At 37.8% G+C, this 16,319-nt stretch overlaps 1 protein-coding gene and 1 long non-coding RNA gene across 15 annotated transcripts in view; one reads left to right on the forward strand and one right to left on the reverse strand.

The window, feature by feature from the left end:
• The window catches only part of ANK3 (ankyrin 3), a 365,999-nt gene that overhangs the window by 84,973 nt on the left and 264,707 nt on the right, over window positions 1-16,319 (forward strand). The gene's annotated exons all lie outside the window — the stretch shown is intronic.
• Window positions 1-16,319, reverse strand: part of LOC106031525 (uncharacterized) — a 56,544-nt gene that overhangs the window by 36,582 nt on the left and 3,643 nt on the right. The window lies entirely within an intron of this gene.

Raw genomic sequence — 16,319 nt, forward strand, 5'->3', positions numbered from 1 at the left:
TGAGAAAAATGTTAAACGAAAAATGTGAAATTTCTTAAAAGAAAGTAGTACACCAAACACTTTCTATTCTTGGCTCTTTCAGTAGAATTTTCAAGGAAAATAATGTATTTAAATTAACTTTATGAAAATCTTTGCCTACTTTTTAGAATGCATGAGCTAACAAGTGCATTTTCCTCAGACCCACTGTGAGATAGATGTGGATAACAATGTCCATTTTACAGCTGTAAAGTACCACTAGTGGGAAGAACTGATTATTGAAGGAGTTGCTCCTAGAACTACTGTATTTGTAAGTTTGAACTTATGCACACAGGGACTTAGGACTGGAAGCTTCCACCTGAAATTATGGGTGACAATTTGTCAATTCTTGTTCTGTCCTTTTCAAGACTGTTCATAGAACATCTGTCATACTGGAAACATAGGAGAAATAGAGCTAATGGTTAACCTGTTTTTCTGATGAGCTAAATCACTAACATCCACTTAAACTGGTACAGATGTGCTAGCAAGCATAGGTTGCTGCAGATTTTATGTACAGTTTTGAAGCTTTTTATGTTGCTAATACATATGTATTATTTCAAAGAATCAGGTACATCATTCTGGAAACATTCTGAAAATGACTGGCTTGCTTTAGGGATGTCTAAGTATGGAAATACACCAGAGGATGAAAAGAGTAATTGTGTCGTCTTTGACTGGTACATTGTGTCAGGTGTGAAGATTTCAAGAAAGACCCTGATCTCATTGGAAACGAAATCTGCTGGTTCCTCTTTACAATGAAGAGCACTCTCTGTGAAAACTTTCACGCTATGTTGTACTGTATATGATGAACTTGATAGAGGTAGAAACATACTTGATTAACACTTTGCAGTGTTTAGGTATTCAGTAACAATTTGCCCATCTTCTCCTCTACTTTATTGCCTATTTACTGTTCTTCAGTACTACATGTGATTTAAATGCAGGCTCTGACTCTTATGCAACATATTTCTTCAATGTAATGTTTTTTCAGTACAATTCATAGAGAAGATTTGAGCTTGGCCTCTTCCTTCATTTATGAGTCTTAAAGCATGCCACTTGTTGAAGCAGACATGTTAGGAGCAGGAAGCTAATTTTAGTCTACCCATTTAAAAAAGGTGGCTCACATGTGGCTTGTCCCCAGGTGGCTGATGTGCCAGAACTTAAAAGCACATGATAATGCAGGCATGATGGCTGCTGAGAAACTGGAATTATAAACTGTGAATTGCAGACCTTACCAGGTCTTTCCAGGATATTTTTTAACAGTGTGGTGGAAGTCTTGAGAGGTGTAATCTTTGCCTATCTAAAAAATCTCCCCCAAAATTTCCACTCCTCTTAATTCTTTGATACACTGACTGATTTTTCTGCACTCTGGCATGAGAAGGAGAAGGCTGGGTTAGTGGTGAGTCCTGGTTCTGTGGGCAAAGCTAGCTCCTGCTTTTAGGACCATTAGCTCTGGAGGGGCCCAGCTGGTTTGCAGCCTTTGTGAATAACCACTTCCATGAATTTGAGCTGAGTGGTGCAGGTAGAATTTCAGGTGTGTTCTGTGTTCAGGGTATGTTTTTCCTGCCACTCAGTCCTCCTGTGCCCTGATGTGGGCTCATGGAATTTGGGTTCCAGAATGAGAAGGTAGGAGGACCTTAAGAGTTTAGTCAAAATTACATTATTATTTTTTTTTTAATTTTTTTCCTGGGATTTCTGATGCTGCTTTGAAAATCTCAACTCAGAAATGACTGCAATTGTTGTCTTCATTGCAAATTGCCTGTGACAGAATAAGCTATAGAGATCACAGCAAGGGAATCACAGCAATATGTAGGCAGAGGGTTGGTACCCAGGTCCGTTCCTTTCACTTCCACAAGCTGGTACAATTTGGGAGCAAGTTTCTAGATCTCTGCTGTGCAGTGGAGTAAGGCGAGATGAGAGACTGATGCTACCTCATACAAGAAGGACTGTGTTCCTGTCTGAGGTGTAAACAGAAAGCATTTTGTCCCGTCTTTCAGTATGTGGAGATAACTGGCAGAGAGAGAATGCAGACTTCCAGGTAACACAGGCAAATCCTCCTAATACGGGGGGGAAAATTTCCAGTATGTGTTCCAAGATGCAACTTTTTGTTGCTTGCTGATGTGTTAATTTTCAATCATGTCCGGGCAAATGAAAGAAGCCTACAAAGGACCCAGCAGTGAAAAAGCAATTGATGACAATCTAAGAAATTTGAAAAATCAAATTCAGTTTTAGTCACCAGTTAAAGCTGAAATGGTTTAATTTGGGGGGGGGGGGGGGGAACACAACTCCATAGTTCTGGCTTATCATGCAAATTGCCTTTGCATCATTTCAGCTGCTTTGAAAGCCAATTAAAAGGAGATGGGGAGGGGCACTGTCTCTGTTTACTGTACAAAAACTCTTAGTTCTCATAATGTGTTCAAATAAGCAATTACACTGTAGGGAAGGGACGTGATAGTTTAATGCAAGATGTCTTAAAGCTCTGTCAGTCTTTTCCATCCTCTCTTGCAAGTAGAGGAATTGTTGTTTTCTTCACAGGTGGCATTCAGCCAGCTAAAAACGACTAATTATTTGTTGTCATGGTTATCTTGTGCATACATGCTACTCACTGGATAGCCACCGTAAAATATTAAACATTAATGGAAGATGGGTCAAGGATGTTCTTGGGATAAAATGATTGTGTTTACAGTGAGAAAGCAGTCAGGAAAGAATACAGTTTGAAAAATAGCAGCTTTCCATTTGGTTGTTGTTTTGGGGAGATGTGGAGGAGTCTGAGAGGAAAAGCTCCTGTTTAATAAGGTATAATCATGAATGGTTTCTCAATAGTTGAATGGAAGTCACAATTATAATCAGAGCGCTTTTATGTGAGGTAAGGACTTGGTCCTTGTCTTCAGACTTCTCACCATTTAAAGTCTACGAGTTTGTGGAGCAAAATATGAAAGCAAGCAAAGGAGAATATAAATGACCACAATAGTTCCATGTCTCCCTAACTTTTAGCATTTAATTAGTTTTGCCAAAGACAAATCCAGAAGGCCTGTAAGGATGGGGGTAGTAGTAACAAAAATGGGAAATTGGAGAGCTAGTAGGGAGAAAACCTGTTTCTGGGATGAGTAGGGGTTAGGGGGAGCCAAGAGTCAACCAGCCCCTGGGAAGGGCTCAGGGTTTCGTGTAAGGCAACAGCAATGCACTGCTGCTATTCTTGTATTTTGACAGTCTTAGGAGCTGAATGGCTGGACTGTCCATCCTTCTGCCCCAGGGCAGTTTTCTCCAACTGGATAAGGGTTTTGTTCAGGCATTTGCAAGGAGTCTATAGGATGGAGAGGCTCTAGATTTTCCTGTTTTGTGTAGCTGCTAGGTAAATGCCTGCTCCTGCCAACCCAAGAGACCTTGGTCTGATCTCCATATCCTCTGGGGATGCTCTATTTTCTCCCTCAACAGTGGGTGTAGAAACGGGGGACAGAAGCCTTCCCCATATTCTGTCATTTCTGTAGCTTTTCATATGAAATCTTACATTACCTACTTGAATTATATCCTAGCTATGAACTGAAAAGTCAGCTGTTCCACAAGCTGTGACCAGTGAACCAATAGCCATTAGAATTAAGTTCTTAAAGCAATGGTACTTTCTTCCTTACCATGAGCAATGTGAGGCCTGGAGTTAACTCCTGTAATGGCTTCCTGGCATATTTCCATGCAAGCCTTTTCCCAGGTGTCTCCAGTAGTAATACAAAATGGGTTTGGTATACAACACCATAATTCTCAAACATGCTATGGAGTTTTCCACGTAGTTTTTGCAACTTTCAGAAGAGCAGTCTGACACGGGGAACTGAATCTATCATGCCTAATTATTTTTCTTAACCTTCACTATCTTCCTGTTCTTCCCCTGTCAAATAACTCTCTCTCTAAAGCTCTGTGTGTTTTCATGGAGCGGTGCAGATGGTTGTGCATTCAGACTGAGCTGGCTGATGAAAACCAGTCATAGCGTGGAAGGTCTGCTGCTGTGTTAGTACAGTGTTGTGCCCCTTCTGAGAATCCTACGTAAACTCTTGAGTATCCTGGAAGTAGTAAAGATTCCACAGTGATTTCCATGCATGTGGGAATGTACAATATGGTTGAAAATAGAAGACCTGGTTAGGTTGCTTTTTTGTGGCATGTTGCAAACACTGGTTTATTTTTAAAGGATTTTTCCAGCAAAGTTATGGTAAAGGTATTTCATGTGTCAGAAAAGCAAATCCTAGTAAACTGCACCAATCTTCCAGAATCACATTTTCGGTTGCTTTGTGTTCTGCTTCCATTAATAGTAAAGGTCAGTTAAGAAAAAAAAAGTTTAGCAGACTTTTTTTTTCACACTAGCCTTCCCAAAGCATCTTCTAGTGTCCTCATATAATACCCTTATTCAGTCTAGTTCATCAGTATTGAAAATTCCCTTCAGAGTTTCCTGAAGCATCAAAATAAGTATTCCTTTCTCATTGTTTATGAATGCAGGTAACCACGGTAAAATACAGTCAATAAATTATTAACCTGATTCTTAGCATCTTTAATGCTTTCCTTTGTGTAATTCACAATAGCATAATGTTGTATATTTCATATCTCTGCAGGACTTCTGAGGTGGATAAATGATCTGAGCTGAATCCACCTTTCGGGGAGGATTTAGAAGGAAGATCAGTTTTAAATCTGGGTATAGAGGTGCCAGAACTTAGTATCTCAGAATCCTTAAACCGTTGCCCACTTACTCTGAGTAGCTTCCCTGTTCTGACACCTTTGTGATCACACCTTTTTGAGATGGGTATAGTACCTGCCCAAGTTCCAGCTGGCTTCCAGTATTTGTGCTAATACCCCCAAGCATTTCAGTCTCTTTCAGGATTGGCAAAGCATGCCTGACTTATCTGAAATTCATGAATTCATAGCACAGAGCTAAGAAGAGTTATAGTGATTAAACTCTTCCACAGCATGAAGCAGAAAATTTTACCCTGTGATTTCTTTAATCAGCTCCATAATTTCTAGCTCAGCAGAAGTATGTTTTTTAGAAGGACGTCTGATTTTGGTTTTAAAAAAAATCAGTAAAAGTATTTATTGTAGTTTTTAATAGTTCTTTTCCACTAAATAATTTCCTTAAGTGTCAGTTGTTGTTTTCTCCATACTCTGGTATTAGTGTAATATGTTATGATGTGCTTGTGCTTGCCATTTAATGAGGTTGATTTGATATTTATTGAAATAATTGTGGGATATATAACACTTGTGCATGCCAGTTCCATGAGGTAAATTTTGGTACTTTTAGATAAAGTGCCAAGTATTGTCTTGATGCCAAATAAGGCATGGTACTTCATGAAAAATAATGCCAGTGTTGTGACTGAAAGGGTATTTCCTTTCATGAAATAAGTAGTGGATCAAAAGCAGGCTCTTTGTTATCATCTTCAGCTGTGGAATTAGCTGCCATTGTACCAAAAGCAACAGAAATTATTTTGGTGAATAAAGTTTTTTTAGAACTACTGTGGAAGCCACTGTCTTTTCTAGGGAAGAAAACAACACCACTCCTAAAAACACAGGAGGAAAAACTTCACAGTGAATGTGCAAAATTTACTTATCAAGTTTTGCAGTATGTTTTTTATTAGCCTTTTCAGGCAAGTGGAGATTTAAGTATGCTTAATTGAGTTCTTGGAGAATCCTTTGTAACTCCCTGCAGTACCATTTTCAGTCTTTACCTTCCCAAAATATCAGAGAGAGAGGCCTAGCAAAAAGGTGTGGAGTTTGCTCAGAAACCTTTAAGGATTCAAAGCATAGGTGTAGTGACCATGTGGAAAACCTGATCTCAGCAGCAGTTTTGTCTTCAGTCTCCTCACTTCAGTCCAACCTTATCAACTCCCTCCTTGTTTTACTTGAGAGTACTGGACTAATGATACCCAGTGAAGAGATGAGATGGACTGGGGGGGCGGGGAACATCTGAAATGGTCAGATGATTTTCTATGAAAATGCAAATTAAGATTCTCAGTGTTTTTGGAATTTTATTGTGAAATTAATTTTCTCATGTCCTAACTTCTCATAGTTACAGAATGATATAATCTTGAATAAACTAAGGTTGGATCCATCTGCAATCATTAAAAAATTAAATTCCAAGAGATAACAGTAACAATCTGTTTCAGTTTGTACATCTTATTGTTACGTGCATTCACAGTATCCTTGGGCAGAAAAAAATACTTTCCTTCAAACAATAAAGACAGCCACTTTTTAATCATTGCCATTGTGAACTGGAATGGCATAAGGAAAGGTGTTATCCTCTAAAAGAGCGTTTGCCGACTTTTTATTGTCAAAGAAATTAGATATGGAGTGAGTTTCAGTTTTCAGAATTATTGTTTTATTTTTTTTCCTTTGGTTGTAGGATTGGTTTATTTTTTCTTTGGACCTTTAGTCTGGCTTACAGTGGTTCACAAGCAACCAACCCATCTTCTAGGAGGATGAAATGTCACATTGGGTACTATTAATGGCATCTTTTGCTTGGCTGTGAACATGTTCATATGTGATAAAAAGAATTAATAGGGTGGATGTGTGCTTTAACTGCAGTCTATCTGCTCAGTGGAATGAGGCCAACAAACTATGGATGGAAACATTTTAAAAGAGCTGCCTCAGTTACTTTTCAGTTTAGTTGTTTTATCTGATTGTAGCACAGCTGTTCAGCAATTTTGCTTCCGACAGCCATGATCAGGAGTGACCTCCAGGTTACTTTCATAAGATGCATAATATTTTTGTTTTATAGATGCTGCTTCTGGAAGTAGAATAGATTTCTTGAAGAATGCAAGTCTTCCTGTTGGAAATCCTTTTTCTCCCAAAATGTAACATGTCACTTTAAATGTTGAAGTGTTTGTTTTGTCAAGTACTCTCCTGGATGTCTGGAAATCCCTTATTTCTCAGTAGTCTGTTTCTTAACAGTGAATTGCAGGGCATGGAAAATGATGCCTGAAAGATGTAGCAGATTGTTTTGAAATGTTGAAATGTAAATGGAACCAACACACGTTTCACAGTATTAGTATTATTCACTTCTGTGCAGAAAAAACTTCACATTTACATAACTTTATTAACTGCAGACAGTGAAAACTGGAACCATACTATGTAGTGTCATAGAATCAGATGCTTACATGATAGAATTCAGATCTAGAATCCCACTTAATGAATCCACTTCTTTTTTTTTCCCCAGCATCATCTGAGCATGTGACAAATTTTATGTGAGTGCTTCAAGATTGGGTAGTAGGCTCCTTGCAGTTTGCCCTGCCAGAGTAAAGCCCAGGTCTGTGCCTAGCTTGCTCACTGCAGAGCAATAGGATTTGACGTGCAGGGACATGAATTCAGAGAGAACTGATATTTTCAGTGTCTTACATTCTGGGACAGGAAGTTGATCTTGTTCAGATGAAGAATCTACACTGCCTTTATGGTCTCTATGTAGGTCCACGTTCATCTGTCTCCTTCTCCAGCTTCCTGGTAGGAGGAGATCTTGGGAATTTGTGATCAGTTTCTGTAAGTGAAGGTGGTTACCAGCACTGCCACCAGTTATGAAACAAGAACCATTGCTCTTTAACAATGGGCCCAGAAACTAAATTGATCTGTGGCTCTTCAGAAGTGTCTGGTGTCTCTGATGGAGTGCTGATGCAAGGCTGCACTGACACCTGCTTCTTTGCAGACCAGAGAATGTCATATTCTTTTTTGGACTGCTTGGTTTAAACGCTGTGCAGAATCACCAGAATCACCACTTTGAGAGTATACTACTGCATGTAACAATGATTTTTTAGTTTCCTGTTTGCTGTGATTAAGGAAAAAAATCAGTTGGGGGGGGAGGGGGTAGCTAAATTTTTGGCAGTAGAATGTTAACAGTGTCTTTTGAAGAACAGTGCTTATTAAGATAACAGGCTTATTAGAACTGATTTTACAGGACATGTATGGAGCAAGCACTTTTTTTTTTTTTTTGCTAGTGTTATAATTTACTGATTTGGATCTTTTTTTCACTTGATCCAGCAAATACTTCCTAATACCACCATATTGTAGAACAGTGGGTCAGTCTTAGCTGCTGAGGGAAAAGTAATGTGTTCCCTTTTCATAGAAATCATCGGCTAACCTTGACTGTGCCCTGAGAAGTCTCCCTTCTTTCCTATCATCATTTGGCTTTATATACTGCAGAGTTCTGAAATCTGACATTTTCTGCTCACTTCTACTGACGCATGAGAGTTGGCTTATTCCATGGCTTTCTCCTGGCTATGTTTGTTCTAAGCTCATTCTCTTCTGTAAGCTCTGAGTTCCTTTTTTTTCCCATGCTAGACTTACTGGGAATTCAGCAGGTGTTTTTTGTGCTTTTGCCATGCTGCCATTTGCCATTTTCTGCATGTAGTTAATATTCTGTATCCCATTTTTTATAAGACTTTTGCCCAGCTCAGTCACTGCCTCTATCCCACTATCCCATTCTCTTTTCATTCACCTCATGCAGTATCTTTTAGCCTGCTGTTTGTGCCTATAGAGATCTTATCAGAGGTCTGTAAAACTTAATTACTTAGGTTTTACCTTTGGTTCTCTTGATGTTGCCTAGTGGTTCAGAATGAGGGGCCAGGTCTTTTGGTTCTCCCCTCATCTCCTTTACAGAACATACTCAGGCAAGTGGAAATGTAACAAACTTAGTGCAGTTTTTCACTATTGTCTTTCTGTGGCAAGTCAGGCACTGCAAAGGGTACGAGAATTCTTGGTTTTTGTCTTGTAGGCAAATATGCTCACTTACGTTGTAGTAACTCACTTGTAGTTGAACTAAGATATCTGAGTCCCTTGGCTTTTGTAATTCCCTAGCAGACTTATAATGCAGTTTGTTCCCTAAAAATGCAGCAGTTGCAGATGACTTCATTTTCAGTCCATTTAATGTAAAATGTGAGGTGTCCTCATAAATTTCTCCTTGAATTAATTCACAAATTTTCTTCTGTGCTTCAGAATATCTTTTGACAATGATCTATTTGTCTGTGTTTTTCTAAGTAATGCTTCTAGTTTCCTCAGAGAGCAGAACTTTGATAGCAAGGAAACTTCCCACTCATAACTCTTTGAAGGAATGGCACAAGCACTTGGTTGTAAACACTGAACAAATGTTGTGCTGTAATTTGTCCAAGCAGCTGTTTTTCTCTCCAGTCTAATGATACACTGCAAAAATTGTCCATGCATGGATGAAAGACTCCTGATGCAGGAGGTCTCACTTCACATTTATTCTTTGGCACTCTCTGGATAAAATCAATACTGAAGAAGGCCATTTACCCTCATTTTCTAATAGCCTTAGGTCATTCTGGTACAGTTGTGATTTTTCTTTTTTATTTTTTTTTGTGCTTTGGACTTCCTCGATGCTATTGCCTCTTAAAAAGTGGTAAAGAGTATCTGCATACTTCGTCGTCGTCTTAGCTGTTACTGTCAATTGTAAGGTCTTGATCAGATCTGTTGTTGTTTTGCAGAAAAACCTGAAATGATATTGCTGCCAGCCACCTTGTGCATCTGAGGTTAAGCCTGCAAAACCCTTAGCCATTGCTTTTGTCCAGCTGAGACCTGTTGTTTGATCTATCCAACAGCTTAGGGAGCACTGGCTGTGCCTATTCTGGTGGCTTAGCCCACCCAGATTCTTCATGTGAGCAGTGGTTGTGGAAGCTTTCAGATGTGCTGTTAAACAGAAATTAATTGCTGCTAGGACTCCAACCAGAATCTAATTTTCAAGAAAATGAAGGAAATGACCTCATGAGGTGGTTGCCCCAGCAGCTGAAGTGATGCCTTGCTCACTAGCAGGCTGATTGATGTTGACTGATTTGCTCACCTAAGGATGGGCCTCCTAACACTCAATGCTTCCAACTGAAGAGCAGTTAAAGAGAGTGCCATCTACTCAGAACTGGATTCCTGGATCTGCAGATAAGCATGATATAGCAGTTAAATTCCAGATATGCTGTGTATCTGGAAGCTACACACCCTGTATCAGGAGAGGTCGAATGAGATGATCTGATAGGTTACTTGGGCTGTGTCTGCACGACACAATACAACATTATGCAGGTGTAGCACAGACGTCTCTGTGCAAGTTATCTCAGATGCTGCACAGCTGAAAAGTAGATTAACTCAAGGTCTGTGTGATGTGCTGAGGCTGTTTCTGATACCCAAGTTAGCTTTTGTACTTCATTTCTTTCTTTAATCATGAACTGCATTGAGAGTCCCTTTTCAACCAGACATTTTTGTAGCTCTAATTCACAACCTGTAAAAGTACAGTTCCAAATTACAGTAAACCTCTGTACTTGGCCTAAACAAGATGTTGTAAGACACTTTTTATTTAGTGAAACTTTTAAAATGAAGCAGATAGGATTTATGCACATGCAAAACTGCTTCTAATTTTAAAACTGAATTTTACATTTATTCAAATAAAAACTGATATAATTGTGTACACTTTTATGTGTCTTATAAGGTCCTTGTCTGTTTTAAAAAGGTGTCTATATGAGTAATGTGCTTACTTATGTATTTCCTTGATGGTTTCTCTGTAAAGAGATGGTAGGAGGCTTTTAAAATAAATTTTGACCGTATCAGTGTAACACTGACATAAGTTAACAGCATGAGATTTCTTATGTTTTGGTTCCGTTTACATTGTTAGCAAATCTATGCCTGCTGTTACCTATCGTCTGAACTCTGTGTTTTAATAACTCAGGGAATACCCTTTCCTGAAAGGATATACATTTTATATTAATTCTAGCTTTAAAATCTATTTCAATTTGATTTGCCAAGAGGACTCCTAAGTTCTTCCCCAATCCCTCTGAGTATACAGAGAAAACTAGCCATTGTCCAATAACATCATTTTATATAAACACAGAGGGAACTCGGATATGAGCCTACTGTGTAGATAATCATTTATGAATGTCTAATATTTATTCACATAAGTAATATTGTGTTTTTACAAATGAGTTTCAAGGACAATTGCTTAAGAAAATTAAAAATTGTATTTAATGAGCAAACATGAATGACGAATTGTTTTTCTTAGAGAGATGAAATTAAATAATATATGAACTTGTTATTTGGAACAGCTGACAGTACATTACTCATTCCAGGTTTTTACTTGCTGTTTGTCTTACTGAATAAAATGCATGAGTGACCTAAGTTTAATAAATTTAAGATTGTGTTGTAGGCTAAACATAAGCAAGCATATAATAAATCATCATAATCTTTAAAATATACAGAATAAATTTTCATTTTCTCATGCCTGAGGAGCCCAAAGGGTCACCTCGTAGTACAGCAGTCTATGTGAATGCTGCACTGTTAATTGAGATTTTTTTTGTAAAATCTATCAAGTTGGAAAGATTTTTATCAGCTATTTGCTTATTTTCTTGGGAATTAAGAATCTGATTTGTGCGTTAGTGCCAACATTTGTGGTTGTAGTATGTTAAGAAAGGGAATATGTGATTTTTTGACCACCCATACCTTTGTGGGATGTATATTTTTTGCATGGTGAATGTTACAAGTGCAAACTGCTTTGAGACTGAAGTCAGGAGTGGGGTTTACTGCTTCTATTTGTGGCTCCTTTGAGCAGTCAGTTGCCTAGGAGATCGCTGGCAAAACCCCAGCAACTACTTACACCACGTTAGCCTATAAAGTAAGCGCTGCAACAGATCTAGTGACAATCATTAGACACTTCCTGAGAAAACACCCTGGAGGTTTTAGAAGGGTTTATATTTCCACCACCTGTCTCATTGTCACATCTGCTCTTCAGAAAACAGAATGGAAAATGTTTAATGGTATCTTGATAAATATGTTTGTTTCTTTCCCCAATATAAGCAATCAATGTCTATTAAAAACAATTTCTTTTTCTGCCTCATGTAATCCTTCTTTGTGTCAGAGATAATCAGCAGTCATCTAAAAAGATTAGCTAACTCCTGTGATTAGTGAGCTCAAACCCTGCGCTTTACAGGTAAGTGAATGTGGCACTGAGGCATCCCTGTCTACATTGTTATCACTTTCTTTGGCTCTTATTTGTGATCCCAATTTATGGAATGAAAACAATAAAGGCGATAGGAGAATGCTGACATGCAGGGACTGTGGATGCTATTGGAGTATATGTTCTGAGGAAGATGGTAAGTGGGATGTTTTCAACCTTCACATCCACCATGATAGCGTTTTTACTACTTAATCGCTGACGTCTAACAGCAGCCTGTTGTGCTTCTAGAAACCAGCTCTGTGGCACTGTTGAAAGGAGAATAAAATGGGAAGGAACTGCCTTGTAGAACTAATGGATACTAGTTTTCTGTGGAGGTTTTTTTTTCCCGATTGCAGAATTTTTGGACATGCTTTTCTGAAAGGTTGTTAGTATTTTCCTTTGTATTTGAACGTTTCAGTTTGTAAACCAGATACCATTTCAGTATATGTTGAAGGGTGGTGTAATTAAGCATAGATCCTCAAACTAGGAAGAGAGGAATACACAACCAGAAATGGATGTTGTGTACCTTGCTGAAAATGATAAGAGTTTTCAGCAGAGTATGTATCCAGAAAATATTCTTAGACCACTCAGAAGCTTTGCAATTAAATCTAATTTGAACAAGATAATTGCATTACTTTTTATAAATTGGAAATTAGTCAGTCAGGTTTTACAGGTACTTAATTGTGCTCCAAGAGATGTACAATGCAGGGGAGACTTTCAGAAGAATGGAAATATACCACAGTGAACTAATGTTTAAAGAAAAAACTGAAGAAGGAGCTTGTTCGTTTCAGTGTTATGGCAGATGGAGTTTCAAGTGAGCTCGGTATTATGCAGCATTGTCAGAGAAGGGAAAAAAAAAAAAAAAAAAAAGGTATTTTGCATTCTATAGCAGCACTTAGTAGTAGTGTGACGTATGAATGTCTTTGAGCAGGTCTACTTAAATCCTCAAAAGCAAGAGCTGTTACTGGGAACGAGTTTTAAATGACAAGTTTTCCATTAAGTGTCTGGAGAAGCATTGAGTAAATGACTTTAATAGGTAACGTCCCCTTCAGTCCCTATTATGCTCACGGATATTCTGAGGTGTTTCAAAATATTTTCAAAGGTACATATTACTCTTCCTCCTCCAGGGATACAAATTCCCAATTCCTCATTGCCTTTCACACTTGTGGATGTGTCTCAAAAGCCAGTCTACCCATAAGTCTGATATTTTCTGTACAGTTCAGTGGCTGTGGCAAACAACGAGTTTGCCTGGTGGCAAATCAGTAGGTTGAAGGCATCTCCTGTCATGTTGATGCATTAGTTGTCTGGCATTGCTACTGCCTTATCACTCACAACTGCACGTACCCATATTTCTACAAATTGAGTGGAACCTTATCCCTTACATGAAAACATTGATGATGGGAAGAATTGGTGAGATTTGCTGTAAGGAACTACTAGTGAGTTGAGTACAATGTATCTTTTGATTTAACAGTTCATTCTGGGAGAGAGCCAAAACGATTTCCTACCCTCAGACCATAAAAAACAATGAATTCTTAGGCTTTATTTGTGAATGAATTTCATCACTTCTTGCAACATCTTTCTGTCATCTTTAACATATGGTAAAATAGCTGAAAACCTGTTTACAACATTAGTTCAAATTAAATAACCATTTCCCTGAATCTTTATGGAAGATATAATAAAAAAATAATCAAATACAATACATGATTATAAATAAATAAATAAAAGAAGTATAGGTACTACATACCTGGTTTCATCATACCTGAAGGTCTTGTAACAGTTCTCCCTGGATGATCATTTATTCATAAACTCTGCTTTATACATTGGTTTTTCTTCCGCTTACAGGCTATATGCATATGTAAATATGTGTATATATTCACATAATACATTTTTCTATGTAGAAACATTCTAAACCATCCTTTTAGATATACATGAGAATATTTATAGTACTAGAATGTTAATCTGTATTTGTTTAATAAGTGGCTTACATTACATCGTAGGTTATGGTATTAGCTGTTATGATAGCTCCTTGGGTAGAACTACTGTGATTTGCAAAATACTGTAAGGTGTGTGTATGGGGGGTTATTTTTAACATTGCTTACACACAAGTAACTTCTGTAACAAAATGACAAAGATATGGAGACTGACTGTTGTTGACTGTAGAAAAGATCATTTTGAGCTTTGTGAAGTTATCTTTTTTCTGTGGACCTGGGATCATTCTAATTTATTTAGTATTTATTAAGAGTCAGTAGAAAGGAGCAGAAAAGGAACAAGAGACACCAAACAAAGCTGGGGCCAGCTGTTATGCTCTCTCCTATGAGATGTCAAAAGAAAGCTGTTTCAATGCCACTTAAAATGTACATCAGGCCAAGGGCAGGGTTTTTAAACATCTGATGTAGTGAGACAATTTGAGAGTGAATGTGGATGAAAACTAGCTGTCTTGGTCAACAGAAACAAGACTGAAGTAGTATTGAAAGGCAGAAAAACAATTGGAAAAGACTGTAGTGATATCCAGACCAACAGAGCATTTTGTTACTCAGGTACCATCATCTACATATGTCTACTCGCTGATATTAAGGCCTACAATCTGCAGGAAGTTTTACCTCAGGCTTTTTTCAGTAACTTACATTGGTGAGCATCACTGGCTCACCTGTCAATCTGTGACATTTGGAAGTCAAGTTGTCACAATGTCTTAAATCCACCCTGCTTTTCTTATTTGGACATTGTAAGGTGGTAAATTACTAGAAAGAAACTTTATACTGTGTTATCCTAACTATGAGAGGATTTCCAGGGATGGATGAACTATTGGCTCTGTTTCATGGAAGGAAACTTCTAACTTGGGAACTTCTATCTCTCCCCAGCAGCAGTCATGGTGAGTTGTGCTCATCAGAAGCAACTAAATCAAGAACTTCCAGAATAACGGAGATAGGAGAATTGCATGAATGCCCTAGCTCTTTTAGGTTGGGTTTCCCGTAGGGCTCAATGGCTAAGTCATACACTTGGCTTTGAATGATGAGGACTGGCTGACATGATGCAGCTAGGACTTGATTTCTATTATGTTTGCAAAGCTCCCATAAATACTGGGGCTAAATTATTTAAATTTGAAAACAAACTAACAACAAAAAACAAAACAGCAAGTTAAAGATTTATTGGTACTCTTACTGGATAACCTCCACAGTGTGCAGGTGATTCCAAATCTCTACAAGTAAGAAGACCCTCCCAAAGGAAGCCTAAAATGCCTCCGTATCTCTTCAGGATTTCCTTGTCCTCTCTCCCATTCTGTAGTTGAAGGTCTTTGGGGAGTATAGGTCATTAAAACTCCTTCATGAAGTAGCTGATTAATACGTAAAAATTTACAACTTATTTTGAACCTTAGTGCAACAGGTGCACTGTAACATGTTAAAATAGATATATTGAATATTTCTTACCTATTTCTTAGTTATCTCTAGAACAGTGCTACCAACTCTTCAAAATAAACCTGATAATAGGCTCTGGACTTGGCAACTTGTAAGGGTAAGGCTGATGTATGTCATCACTTGACACCTTTTTTTTTAAGGTATGGCAGAATCAAATCAAAGTCATTGAGTTTATTTCCAGGACCTAGTTCTAAACTACTATTCCTATTGAAATGCATGTGCTTATTGAAATAAGCTAAATGGCATTTATGGTGGAAATTCTATTCGTGTGTATATATATATGTATATATATATATAAACGCACTTGAAATATATTTTTATTAAAAATGCAACAAAAATACTACTTATATTCAAAATGAGTAGAGTTATCCTCTTTGGCTCATTTTATGTTTCTAAAAAGTATTGGTTTATTACCTTGGCCTAAATTTTGACTAATAAACTTATGATTAGTGGAAACAACTACTTTGCATCAAAAAACTGTAAATGGGTATTTATCTCGAAACTCCACCTGCTTTTCATTTATGCTTATGTTCTCATGCTATTGTGCTATTTGTGGACAATTGATAACAGAGTATTAAATAGCCATTAACTGCTTTGCCTCTGAAATTGTCAATTTGTTCAGGAGTCTTTTACTTATCTGATAAAGTATGCATATAGACACAGATTCTACAATTGCTGGAAGAATGAAATCCTGACAAGGTTTCGTCACTGGAGGAGGATGGGCTGTTTATCCTTTTTTTGGAAAAATTCCAGTTTGGCCACTTGCATCGTGTACTCTATGCACTTTCCAGTGGAAGCGGAAAGTTTTTTTGATGGTGGCATTGATGGTCAACATTATCTTTGCCTCAGAAGTGGTAAAATTTGCTGAGGTCATCAGCTTCATACCTGAAATTTTTGATGCTGAGCTTTTGAATTGCTATAGATGTGTGGCCATGTGTGTCACATAAGGCTAGACTGAA

The sequence above is a fragment of the Anser cygnoides genome, chromosome 7 (assembly GCF_040182565.1).
Source record: "Anser cygnoides isolate HZ-2024a breed goose chromosome 7, Taihu_goose_T2T_genome, whole genome shotgun sequence".
Lineage (NCBI taxonomy): Eukaryota > Metazoa > Chordata > Aves > Anseriformes > Anatidae > Anser > Anser cygnoides.